The sequence below is a fragment of the Pinus tabuliformis genome, chromosome 5_2, assembly GCF_031772625.1.
Source record: "Pinus tabuliformis cultivar Carrire ecotype Pingquan chromosome 5_2, CPIR1, whole genome shotgun sequence".
Taxonomy (NCBI): domain Eukaryota; kingdom Viridiplantae; phylum Streptophyta; class Pinopsida; order Pinales; family Pinaceae; genus Pinus; species Pinus tabuliformis.
Genome location: NC_142306.1, coordinates 820,070,470 through 820,084,155, shown reverse-complemented (window position 1 = coordinate 820,084,155; position 13,686 = coordinate 820,070,470).

Here is a 13,686-nt window from a genome sequence, read left to right as displayed (position 1 = left end):
TATAATTCATGGCAAAGTCACCAAAACCAAAACTAAAAACCAAAGGAAAAAAATTCTTATGCTAAAATGAGAAAGAAATCAGCAAACAAAAATAAAAATGAAGAAATTTTAAAAGTGGAAAGGAAAATCTGAGTTTCGAAAGATAAACTCAAACAAGAATGTTTATACCAATGTCTCAACAATATGAAGAAAAAAGAAAATAATCGTGTAATCATTCTTTCTTATGTCGAGATTTAGAAAAATCATACCTTGCAGGGTTGTAAGTGTATTAGGCTTTTTGGATAGCAGTGATGATAAAATTCAGTCACAATGAATTTTTTTTGTCTAATATCAATCTTCTTGTTTCAAAGCATCATCTTAATCATTTTCTAATAAAAGGAATGCTTAAATAAACAAACTAAAAGTTCAGAAACTTCCTGGTGTAGTTGTTTCGATGAAGATTATCACTGCTTATTGAAATAAAGCTAGGAGAAGAGTATAAGACTTCGAAAATTTGATCTGGCGGAGGATTTAAAGCTTCAAATGGAGAATTGTAAAACAGATTTTTTATATCAACATACTTTAAAAACAAGAATAAGTAATGAAATGGAAATTAATTAAAATGGGTACATGGATCTTACCATTAGATAATTGCATTTGATCTTACCTGAAAGGTATCAGTTTCTCCAATATTAATTGACTTCTTCTTTTAGTTAATATTAAAACATAAAGAAGACAAATTAACCAAAATTCTATAACCCAAAATCATTACTTATTTTATTTTAACTAAAGCAAGCAGTAAAATGTAAAAATGGAATGCTTAGTGTTCAAGGGAAAACAAATGCATCAGAAATGAGAATGAGAATTTGCAATAATGACTGTTTCTCAAAATATTATAAGTTTCATATAAACTCCATAATTTTATAAATTTTCCACAATCAAGACCAAATCCAAGATAATAAAATTTAAATATGAAGATAGAGAGGTCTTGAATTCCATATTTAATTATGGAATTATATATTTAAAACTGAAATGTATGAGAAATCGAAATGATTTGAAGATGCTGCAAATTTGTCATCAACTGCTTTCTTACCATAGTGGTTACCCAAGATCGTTTTACATTGCCATATCGGATGATTCGCATCACATGTTTCTTCACCATGCTTCAAGTTTAATCTACAAGATTTCACCTTTGTTGCTATGCCATATATCGATTAAATGTTAATGGCTTAGAGGCATGCATTGGAAGCTATCGCATCAGAGGTTGCAATGGAAAATTGCCGATATGAAAACATGCAATAAGAATATGTGCGATGAGATTGAGTGATCAGATCATTGAAGAAATATTAGATCAGGGATTGAGGAATATTTACATTGTGCTTCCCACATCGCACAAAACACATCACAGATTCAGAATTGCGATGTGAGCATAAATAAAAATGCGATGAAGTGAGTACGATATCAGTGATGTGATGGATGACGTGGCTAATCAGCGATCGACAAACTTTAAGTACTGAATGAAACACAATATGATTCTTGCAATGTCGATATGCGATAAATGACATGGCTAATCAGCGATCGACAATCTTAAGCACATGATGTAACACTTCTTGATATGCCGATATGCGATGAAGAGTGCACCTGATAACAATATCATGAAAATTTAATAACATATCAGATTCAAGACATCGGCCCTTTTAAATTTATGCTCCTACCATTATTGCGATTGAGAAGATGCGATAATTTTTATGAATTTGATTTGAATTACATATCGGGTCCGAAATTATGTGGTCGTCGCAATATTGGTAAAGTCGATTATCGGAGATCTACGATTCACGATAATGGACGTATACTTCAACTGCGAACCTCCGATATGTGAAATGCGATATGACATATAAGCGACGTAATACATCGGAGATCTTTTATGAACAATTTGTTATCAAAAATGCTAAAAGATACTTCTGATAAAATATTTCGTTGGAAATGGTTATGAAGTCGATGATGTGGTATTGGAATGAAATGATTGACGAAGATGAGCGGGATGAGGATATTGCAAATATTTTCACTGAAGTATCAACAATATGAAAATCAAGTTGAATCCTATGATACTGCTTGAAATTTCAATTGGGTTTTATGATGGTTGAAAGCAAAGTTAAAAATGCTCAAATTCTAATGAATCACAAATAAAATTTCCCTAAACCTATTGCAAATTTGAAATGGGTTTGTTGCTTACTTCAAGTTTTGAAAACAAATGAAAACTTATAAATAAAACAAAACAAAAATAAAAAATAAACTAAGGAAAAGAGAAACTAATAATAAATGAGAATGAACTTGTAAATGCGTATCTGGAAGGAAATTCTTTGTATTTTTTACCTCATGAATCTTCAAATTCTTCCTTCGATTTATCAAAATTTTTCCTTTGTTCAAAATCATCTCATTATTTATTCTAAATCAGAGTGAGCAATTAGCCTAAATAAAATTTGCTTATTGATGTTCAGGAAATATAAAATTTACCAGAAATAAATATGAAAATAGTCTTACTTTTTGAATTGAAACAACAATTTATTACCTCTTCTTATTTCAAATAACTTGAAAAGAATCTATATTGCTATAGTGACTGTTTAATAATGCCTTTAGTAAATAAATATGATGGGTGTTGCAACATCAGATAATAAACTAAAGATCCAAATGGGATAAAGCCACTAATTGTAACATGGATTTAAATGTGTGCCAGGTGCATACTCAATTAAATTCTGTCAATACATTATTCGAAATAGGTAGAGATGTATTCATGGGTAGAGGTATTGCTGCAAGAAATTTTAAGAAAGAAAACAAGAATTAAAACTTTCTGATAGGAAGAAAATGTTTCACTAAACATGTATGAGAAGGGCTGATTGCTTTGTTTTATTTTTTACTCTGCAAAACTATTAAAATAAAAATAAACAAACTAAATTAATTCTATTGCTATTCTAACCATATACATGAAAATGAGTAGGTATAGTCATATTTCCAGTGTAACCATTCTCTCATTTTTATTCCTGAATATATGTACAGTTCTAATGTTAGTAATAAAAATACAAATCTAATTAAACTAAGAAAATTAAATATGAAATTAGAATCTACAGTTATTGTTAGCAACTTAGTTAAAATCTCTTTCTCTTGAAATTTCCTTTCCAATTGAATACCAATTGGATCATATAAATCTGGATGGATTTCCATTAATGATTGAGAAATGTTCAAAAGAGGAGATGACATGCCAGATTGTGAAGAAGAGCCTTTAAATTCAAAGGCCTAGAAAAAATCGTTAGTGTTATATACAAATGTTAAATTATTGACAATCTTATATGAAGGAAAACTTTCGAAATATTTTTCAAATGAGTTAATGAAAAATGGATGGAAGTTTGTTAGGTATAATAGACGATTATTAATTCAATTAGATTGTTGGCCAGCTTGTAAAAGTACATTTTTTTGTGGACACTGCCTTTGAGAAGATAGAAGTTTTTTATAAGAGATGAACATCAATTGAAATTGAAATATTAATAGATTTTGATGTTCATGATTATAATATGAAACTTCAATTTTCCAATCATGCAATGCATCAATTGAATGTTTGATAGTAAAGTGCTCAATATGCCAGCGAAAAGTGTGAAAAAATTGCAAAATAAGATCAGAAAATAAATCTAAATTTAAAGAAAATAAGTGAAAAAGAAAAAAAATACAATGAAATCACTATTGGTACAACTAATGTTACAGTACAATTGGGATTGTTTTGAAATAATTTCTTTTTCACAAGGATTGGCCAGAATTATGAAATTTGAATGATTTCCAATTCCAACTTATGAATTATAAAGAGAATTATGATTATGAGTAGGAATGAGAGCTTGATCATAATATGAATCATAAATTGGAATGTTTTCTCGAATAGTGAAATCATGAAGATAATTTTCCGTTTTAGAATGAGGATTGGTATGAATAATTTTTAAATTAAAATGTTCTTCATTCATAGATGTTATTTGAATTTTATCATGAGAATAGAAATAAATATCCTCAATGTCAGAGTAATTATCATAAATAACTTCACAATGTTCTCTAGAATTCCCTTCGATTTCATCCAATATATCAAAACAAGGAGGAACAAGAATTTCATGTTCATTAAACGAAAAAATGATCAATTATTGTTTCTTTATCTTGATAAAAGTTAATTGGTATTTCATTTAGTCAGCCTCTATATTTTCTAAAATATCATTCATACCAAGAGGGGAAAAACTACCATCATTAAAAATACCAGGATAAAGGGAAAAATGTGAATCTGAAATAATGCAATTAAAAATGTCTCTGTTTGAGAACTCTTGTACATTATGCTGATTGTAAATTTCAGATTCTAAATCATTCCTTTGTGTACTCATGCTTTCTTGAAGAAGGCTACTTTTCTGTTCTGATTTCGGCATTTGTTCATTATGGAAAAATTCAGAAATTTGTATAGCAGTTTGCATTTTATTATTTACTTTAATTGTTGCTTGCACTTGCTGATTTGCGATCTGATTTTCTGAATTTAATACAGAGTAATTTTTAGATTCCAATGCAGCTCTTTCTCCAAAATTTCTGTTGTTGTCTTCTTGCATTTGAATAGAAATATTTTCCAAGCTTTGTGAAACCACTTCATCACAATTTATTTGCACATCCATATTGAAATTCTCATTTATGTTGGAAGGGGATGAAACAAAACTTAAACTAATTTCATATGGATTGGGAATGGGAGGAAGAGAAGAAATATGTTCAAACGAACCTAGTGATTCTTTTTCCATAGGTTTATCTTTGACTTTAAATCTTAAACAATTCAAATGAAATCGAATATTAAAATCAATAAGAGACTCATTTTCAAACATTTGTAGATATTCAATTTCCTCACATACATGTTCATAATCATAGCCGTCAAATTTACAAATGAAAATTGTAACAAATTGATCTCAGCTATGGATTGAGGCAACCGGAAGAGTTCTACACCAGTTTCTAGCTTTTGCCGCGAATGTGAGAGTAAAAATTCTGCATAAAATGCCTTCATCAATTCCTTGAAAATCATAATTTGAAACATTTTGAATAAATTAAAAGACATGATTAAAAGTAGAAGAATTCTATTTATCATTAAACTTTTCCTTAGACAAGAGTCTTACCAATTCGGGTGGAGTATTGGAAGATGCACGTCTATGGATACAACTCCAAATTAGAATCTTAAGAGGAGACATCGTGATTTAAATAAAATGTCAAAATTGAAAAGACTCCAATAGAAAAAAGTCTCAAGCCCTCCTTATAGCACCAAAAATGTTGATGCCTTGAAAATCGCTGCAACAACAATGGGGAATAACCACCGGGTCTGGATCTTAAAGCAGCTCCTTCTCTATTTGGTGTTGTGGCTCTGACTGGTTTAACTAGGTTCAGTTACTTTCTCCCTATCGCTATTGGTTTATTATGTATCTTTAACTACCAATAGATAGGGATATCAGATCACTTCTTCTTGCATCAGGTAAGAGAATGACCTTTAAACTGATTTGGGTTCAGCCAAGCCGCTATTAAAATTTTTCCTCTTTGAGAAGAGGACTTAAAAGAATGTAGAAATTACTCTAAATGCAAACTTATTCTATAATGCAAGCAACATAAACTATTCTTAATCCTATCTCAATTAGGAAGATATAGATCTAACCCAACCAAGAGTAAGATATTTAAAGTATTGGTATTCGAATATGTCTTGTTTATAATGAATATCAAGTTAATAAATTAGTTCAATTAACTGACATTATGGATACCAAAACACATCCTATTGAGACCTATTAACTGAAATAATAAACCAACAACATTTCCGGAAGTAATTACAAAAATGATATTGATTATCAAATCAGTAAATCCAATTATTAAACAATAATGTGCAGAAATAGTTCATAACACATTATTATTTAATAAATCAGTTTTATAAGATAGATTTCTGAGCAAGTAGTTACTCATAAATTAGAATTTAATCCATAAGAACAGAGATACATAATAACAACATTGAGACAAATTACCCATATTGACAAAAGTGCAAAAACATGAATAAAATGACACATTCCTATTATCATAAAAATGAAACTAGTATTTGAAACAATAGTATTAAAAAAAAAAAAAAAGACACGATAAGCGATGGAGGCGTATCAGAGTCCTAGGGTTTCAGAGGAGATCGGCTGCGCGGACGGGGCTTCAAGAGATCTGATCAGCAATGGACCGGATAATCGCCTAGCTGCTGGATACGCTGGAAACGCTGTTTCCTTTTGGCACTGGGGCGGATCTGCTAAGGAGAGAGTTTTCGATGATTCGAAGAGACCGGGGTACTTTCCATCTTGCTGGGTGCAGGGAGCATACTTCTGGGCGGCATCAGAAATCGCAGGCCCGGAGTTTGTCACCCAAAACCAACAGGTTTTTATCCTGATTTGTACTGATTCGCCTTCCGGCGTGAATGCTTTTCTTTGGCACGGCAAAGACACTTATGTCTATAGAGGGAAAAAAATTTCGGCAGATCCCAGGCCACTTTTCGTTGCTCTGTGGTTTCGATCTGTTGACCAAGGGCAGTTTTTGAATGGTAGAGCCGTAGATCAGCTACGGTATGGGAATAGTGATCTGTTTTTGCGGCGTATGGAGGCTCTTATGCATTTTGCAGCGCCGATCTGGGCTCCAACCACTTCGACGATGCATTTAAACAGCGGACCTTGCAGATCCGGGAGGGAAATACCAGATCTTCCCATTTCCAGGCTGCAGGATGGGGACAAATACAGTAGATCCGGGGGGGAGGTACCAGATCATGCCAGGTCTAGGGAGAAGCAAGATGAAATCACGACAGATCTAGATCACAAAACCTCAAAATGGGATCTGAGCAAGGCAAACACAACAGATATGAAACAAATCTTCATCAGATCAACAGAAGGCAACCACATTTGTGTACAGATCTGGGATCAGATGAGGGTACTGGAGCTTAAAAAAGAGATCCAAGATAAACTAGGAATCCCAGCCGCACTCCAAATCTTAATTTTTTCTGGGATATGCTTGCAGGAGCATCACTTGCTCCAGCATTACAAGGTTGAAAAGGACTCAACCATTATTCTCAGTCACCGATTGAGAGGCGGATCCAAGGGTGCTTCTTCAAAACCTATAGGAAACTACCGAGACGCAGCCAAAGGGAAAGACCCTACAAAGGGGAAAGAAACCACAGATGCCAATATACCTCCAGGGCAGTATATCGTGGATCAAATGCCAGAGAGTCCCTCCATCTTGCTGGATACTCCAGAGGTAAAGTGTATATTCTCAGATCTAAAGAGAAAAGCTGTTATATGTAGATTTAATGGCTTCTGGCCTAAAACGGATGCTCTGTACCAATGGATCCACACAGTATGGACAAAAGATTGCCATATACACTTATGTTCGAAGGGTTTTTTCATAGTAATCTTCCTTGTAGTAGAAGAAAGGGAAAAAAATTTCAATGAAGGACCATGGTTCTAGGGCAGTGCAGGCTTGTTTGTTACCCCATGGTTCCCGGACTTCGATGCAAATACTATGGTGGTATCAAGGATGCCAGTACGGGTAAGGTTGAACAATCTCCCGTTACATTTTTGGCATTTCAAGACCTTAGCAGCCATAGGGAATACTCTTGGAAGAATGTTAAAAATTGACACAGAGAGGCACATAAAAGGAATCTTCACTTTTGCTAGGATATGCGTCGAGGTAGACCTTAGCCAAGGATTACCTGAAAGCATTTTTCTGAATTTCAACAATTCTCAGTGGAAACAGACTCTGGACTATGAAAATACAGCATTCAGATGCAGGGGATGTCAACAAACAGGTCATTTGTTCAATGCATGCAAAAGCCTCAACAAGAGCAAGCCACAGCAAAGAAAGGTCAAAGGTTGGCAGAATATAGATGATGCAAAAAAGAAGAGAGCCGCGGAAAAGAAAGCCCCTTCGGTAACAGAAGACGAAGAAACAGAAGCAGAGGAAGATGACATCACCATAGAGGAAGATGAAATAGAAAACCAGAAGGAAAATACAGCAGACAACAAGGCCTCACAATCTCATTCAAAGCAGGTAGAAACACAGCAAAATCAGGCAGAGATGATAAGCATGGATCAAAGCATGGGAGGCATCAAAAGGCATCATCACTCAGATACTTCAGATTCAGACAAAGAGACAGGACCTCCGAATGAAACAACACAGATTGTCATCGCCACAACCGAGCCCACTCAAGGAGAATGGCGCAAGGTCGAAAATAAAAAGGGGAGAAAAACTTGATGCGTTGAGTTTTTACTCACTGCTTGTTCTTCTTCCCTTTTTCTCTCTCTTCTTTTTCTTTTCTTTGTGCACGTTAGTTCTCTAATGTTGCGTGGGGTGCGAAAGCACTTGAGCCCTTGTGGCAATCTCTGAATGCTTCATTGCATCTGCTAGTGTAACTTTTTATTAATTCTTTAATAAAAGGTTACCGTTTTTTTCCGTGGAAAAAAAAATAGTATTAAAAATACCAATTTATTGCATCTATTTCTCTGACCTTGGTCTCCAACAGTCCTTTACATTGCTTGAACTTCTGCTTTCAAAGCTAAAGCCACAATAGTGCAAACTTTGTCCATCATGCATAATTCAAGATACAAAAGAAAAATCCTCAATAATCTTCAGATCTGAGATTTTCACTCCTCCCTCCTACAACTCTAAATCCCTATTACATAAGTGATTTTAGAAGTCCAAAATTGTAGAGGAGAGTAGCCCTTTATTACAATCTGCAATCTATTATTTATAATATTTGCAAAGGAAATCTTGAGAGGAAAGTTTGTTGAAGGTAAATCTGCCCAATCGCATTTTATTTGCTCAAAAATTTCAATTTTCAATTGCTAGAGCATTTTCATTTATTGAGATCTTTTTCTCCATATCTCTTCTACTATTTTCCTATAAAAAGAAATAAAAAATGAATTAAGATATAACAATAAAATCGAAATATCATTTCTTGCATTAAAACAAATCCAATCAAATGCAATTAATTAAATAATTGAAAATAAAATATAAGATTTCTATTGATGCCTGAGATGATTTAATTGTTCAAAGATATTATTGATGAATGGATCTGCATTGAGAAGAGGCTTGGACAAATGAAAATGCAGAAAATAAAACTCAGAAAAATTGATTTTGTTTTAGAAATTTGTAGCTTGACCTTTTGCCGATTTTTGACCCAATAAATGACCAAATCTATTAGTGAAAGCTCCTCAGAAATGTTCTCCTTGATTTTATCTTTCCAATGAGCCATCCTAGGCCTCATTTGGCCAAGTAAAACTCAATCTATGAGCTTCCAAAGTTGATGAGTCAAATCTGGCATAAATCTGGAAATTCTATTGCTGGGCTAAAAATTAGAATTTTAATTAAAAATCTAATCCTAAATTAGTCTCTAATTAATTCTAATTTAATTGTTAATCATAAACTAAATTAATTATTAATAAACTATTTATTAATTAATATCAATCTAATTAATAATAAATTTTAATTTAATTTAATTAATTATAATTTATATATTGATTAATTTAATTAATTTAAAATATTAAATAACTACTTTAATATATTATAGTATAATTAAACTACCACTCCACTCTTCATACGTATGAGTGAAAAAACAAATCATTTGAAACTCATATCATATAACGAATTACACATGAGGCTCTGATTAATCGTCTTATGCCTTTTCGCTATCAGCGATCGAGAGGTGAAGGAGTTCTTTAAGCTTGTTTAATGCGGAAGCTTCGATCCGATCCGATCATGTAATAAAACTTTATTTTATTATATATTTGACCACTCCTCTTTACACGTAAGGTTGAAAGTTTTAAAACTAAACAAATGAATTATAAAGCTTACAATGAAGCTTTATAACATAAGTTAATGCCCCATGCACTTCAGTGATCGGGGATCGGCAATTGGAAGATTGAAGGTCCTCCAAATTGTTACATTTTGAAAACTTCCGATCCGATCTTCTGATCTGATCGTAATTTTTTATTATTATTTTTATATATATTTTAATTTTTATATTGTTTTATTTTAATGAGGTTTATTTTATAAACTATAGCCACTTTAATAAAAATGAAAATTAAACTACAACCAGTTCGAAATTCTTAGTTTTCAGGATTAGTAATCAATTTGGAAATTGGAGTAAATTACTAAAATCCTGATGTTTCATGATTTGGCTGAAAAATGAAAAAAAAGTTAGTAATAACTAACTAGGGGTTAATATTTAAAATAAATACATTATTAAACTAATTTATTTACAAAAATGGAATATTGTGCATTTTATGCATTTTTAACCCAGGTGACATAAATGATTAGACTTCAAAGGAGTACCATTTTCAAACCAATTGACCAAATGGGCGAAACAAATGTCAATGGGAAGCTTATAAAAAATCGATTCTAACAAAGAAATCAAAACAAGAATCCAAAGAAAATGAAAAATTAACAAAAGCGTAGGGTAATCAACTAAATAAAAATCCTAAAAGGCGTTTAGCCAAAATTTTATAGAAAGGGTCCCCATTTTTGACTTGTTCACTTCAAATAATTAGGTGGGGGGTTGTGTTTTTACCATAGCAAGGTCATAGAAAATGTAGAGAATGATTTGTACTGTTGTTCTAGACTTAGCTACTAGTCTACGGGTTTAAGCATTTATTCGTAGACACTAAAAATTCCCAAAACAATAGTGTCCTCCTGCAACACCCCCATGTGCTTCCACGAGGATATGACCTCGTTCAATCTCAGGTACGTATCTTCGCAATATCTCATCATTGCCCATTTTGTAGAGGTTCTTCACGATCACAGAAAAGTCCGCCATGCGCACCACTAATTCCTTCTTCTGTTGGACTGAGTATTCCTTTGGCGCAGTCCCTGTTGTTAGAAAATGGATTATATCTTCGAGGTGTCCGTCCGCGACATGCACTGCAAAGAGCTATGCATCAGGTAGTTCCTCCTCCAAATTTTTGTGCTCCTCACCCATCTCAATTCATGACAAGTGATCTGGTTCTGCATTCAGGCGTCCCGGCTTCACTATGACCTCAAAATCATATTCTTGGAACAATAAGATCCATCTACATATGCGTCCCCCCAACACAGGCTTATTCACCAGGTATTTCAATGCAGAATGGTCGGTATACATCTTGAAATGTCCTCCAAGTAAATAGTGTTGGTATTTTTGGAGTGCGTACACCATCGCTAACCCATCATGTTCAGTGGTGGAATAGTTATCTTCTGATTTGGAAAATCTCAGACTTGTAAACGTGATCGGGGGATCGATGCCCTCCACGCCCTCCTATGTGAGTATGGCTCCTAGCATAATACACGACGCATCAAAATGTACATGAAATTCCACATCCCATTTCGGGAAGACCAGGATTGGAGCGAAGGCTAGTTTTCATTTCAGGACTCCAAACTCTTCATGCAATCATCATTCTAGCGATATGAAACATCCTTTTTCAATAGCTTTTCCATCGGTGCTGTTATTTGGGCATAAATTTTCATGAACTTCCTATAGTATCCAGTGTGCCCCAAGGTAGCGCGCAGTTGTCTAACACTTCGCGGTGCTTCCAAATTTAGAATAACGACAATATTTTCAGGGTCCACCATCAGTCCTTGTTTATAGACCACATGTCCCAGCTGGTTTCCAAAGGGGATGAGGAATGTGCACTTTTTAAGGTTCAGTGCAATCTGGTGTTGCCGAAAAGTATCCAACACCAAGCGTAAGCTCGCTACATGGTGCTTAACTAATCCAAAGACAGTCCAATCATCCAGATAGACTTCCAAGAACTTGTGGATGTATTCTTTTAACACGGTCACAACGATGCGCGAAAATATAGCTGGCGTGTTCTTCAGTCCAAATGGCATAACGGTGTATTGAAAGCAGCTCCATTCTGTTGTGAAGGTCATTTTTCTCCTATCTTCCGGTGTGATTTTGATCTGATGGTACCCTGAGAAGCCATCCATGAACGAGTATGCTTCCTAACCTCCAACATTCTCTAGTAATTCATCTATGAATGGTGTCGAGAATGGATCGTGTACACAGGTGTCATTTAGCTTCCTGAGGTCCACGCATATTCTTATTTCACCCTTCTGTTTTTTCTCCTGTACTACCATAGGAATCACCCAGTTGGATTCTTCCACTAGTTCAATAATTTCAGTTGTGAGCATTTTGTCTAATTCGTCACGGACCTTTTCTTTATACTTCAGATTCAAACGGTAAGGCCACTGCTTAACTGGCTTCATGTCAGGTTTCAGAGTGATCTTCATCATCCCTAAGTCGCCAATGATCCCTTTTAAGTCCGTAATTTTGGTCGGGAACAAGTCTTGGTATTCACAGAGTAACTCAGCGACCTTATCCACCATGGTATCATCCCAATAGTCCCCAAGCATTGCGTACTTTGGCTCCGCCTATGTTCCAATGTTTACCTGCATTGTTTTTAGTGGCGAGGTGATGTCGGGATCCTCAATTGATGGTCCTCGAACCTCGTGATAGCCTTCCATTTATGGAATATTAATGTTTCGTGGGTTCTCATCATCCTCCTCAAAATTTACGTTGTAACACTCTAGCAAGCAGCTTAGCTGTGTTGCCCATTCTGGCTGAAGTTTCTCCATTGGCTCCTGGGGTATTTTGAAGATACCTGCTTTTACTGCTTGTAGCACATCATCAACAGTATCCACCCAACGATCTTCAAATGTGAAGGTTAGTAGGAAGCCTTTGTGCAAGATATCCCATTCGCTCATGCCATGGTAGAGCTTTGTCTCAATATACCAATTCATGGGTATAACATTCAGAGTATGACAGAACAAATGCACCCATTCAGGCTATGGCTCTTCCCCGTAGGCCTTGGTCCATTTTGTGAGGTGTGTACATGGATCATCATGTTCATCATACTTGTCTGCTAGCCACGTCTGGGGTTTCCCAAATCGTAGGTGCATCATCCTTCTGCATCCGCGCCAATCCTCAAAACTTCTATGATGCGTACCCCACCATTGTGTGGGCATTGCGCGCAACACCCACTTTAGAGCATCGAATTGCTGTTGTTTTGGTAATGCACTTTCAAATTTTCTCAAGAATTCATCCACCGTTGTCAACCTATCATATGTTGGCAAATCCCTTGCTTTTGTTGTCACACAACACAGTGATCTAACCATCATGGTGCAATTAAGTGTTGTTACTTCGTGAAATCGATTCTACAATTGCTCTATCTCTCCATCTGAATCCAAAGTGTAGGAGCTTTCACGATCCCATGAAATCCTTCCATCTGCAGTTAGATTCACCCAATCCTCTTCTCGCGTGGTTATCTTATAAATAAAATCAAGATCGTCATCACTATCATCGTCGCGCACCGGTTCAGTGTATCGTGCTCCTTCATCTTGATCTAGCAGTACTACTACCCGTAGTGAATTATTTTCAAAGATCATTTTGCACTTCTTTAGACTTATGACTCCGTTCATATCGGTGGTCCAGTCTATTCCTAGTAGCGCAGGATAGGGATTACTGTCATCCATAATTTCTATCACTTAAAAATCTACCTGTGTGTTCGCATCTTCAATATCTACTATTACCCCTTGCAATCTTCCCATGGGTAAGATCTTCTATTGGTTCGCATTCGTAACTGAATAGGAGACCACTGTAGCACGGGTCTACACATGTGTTCC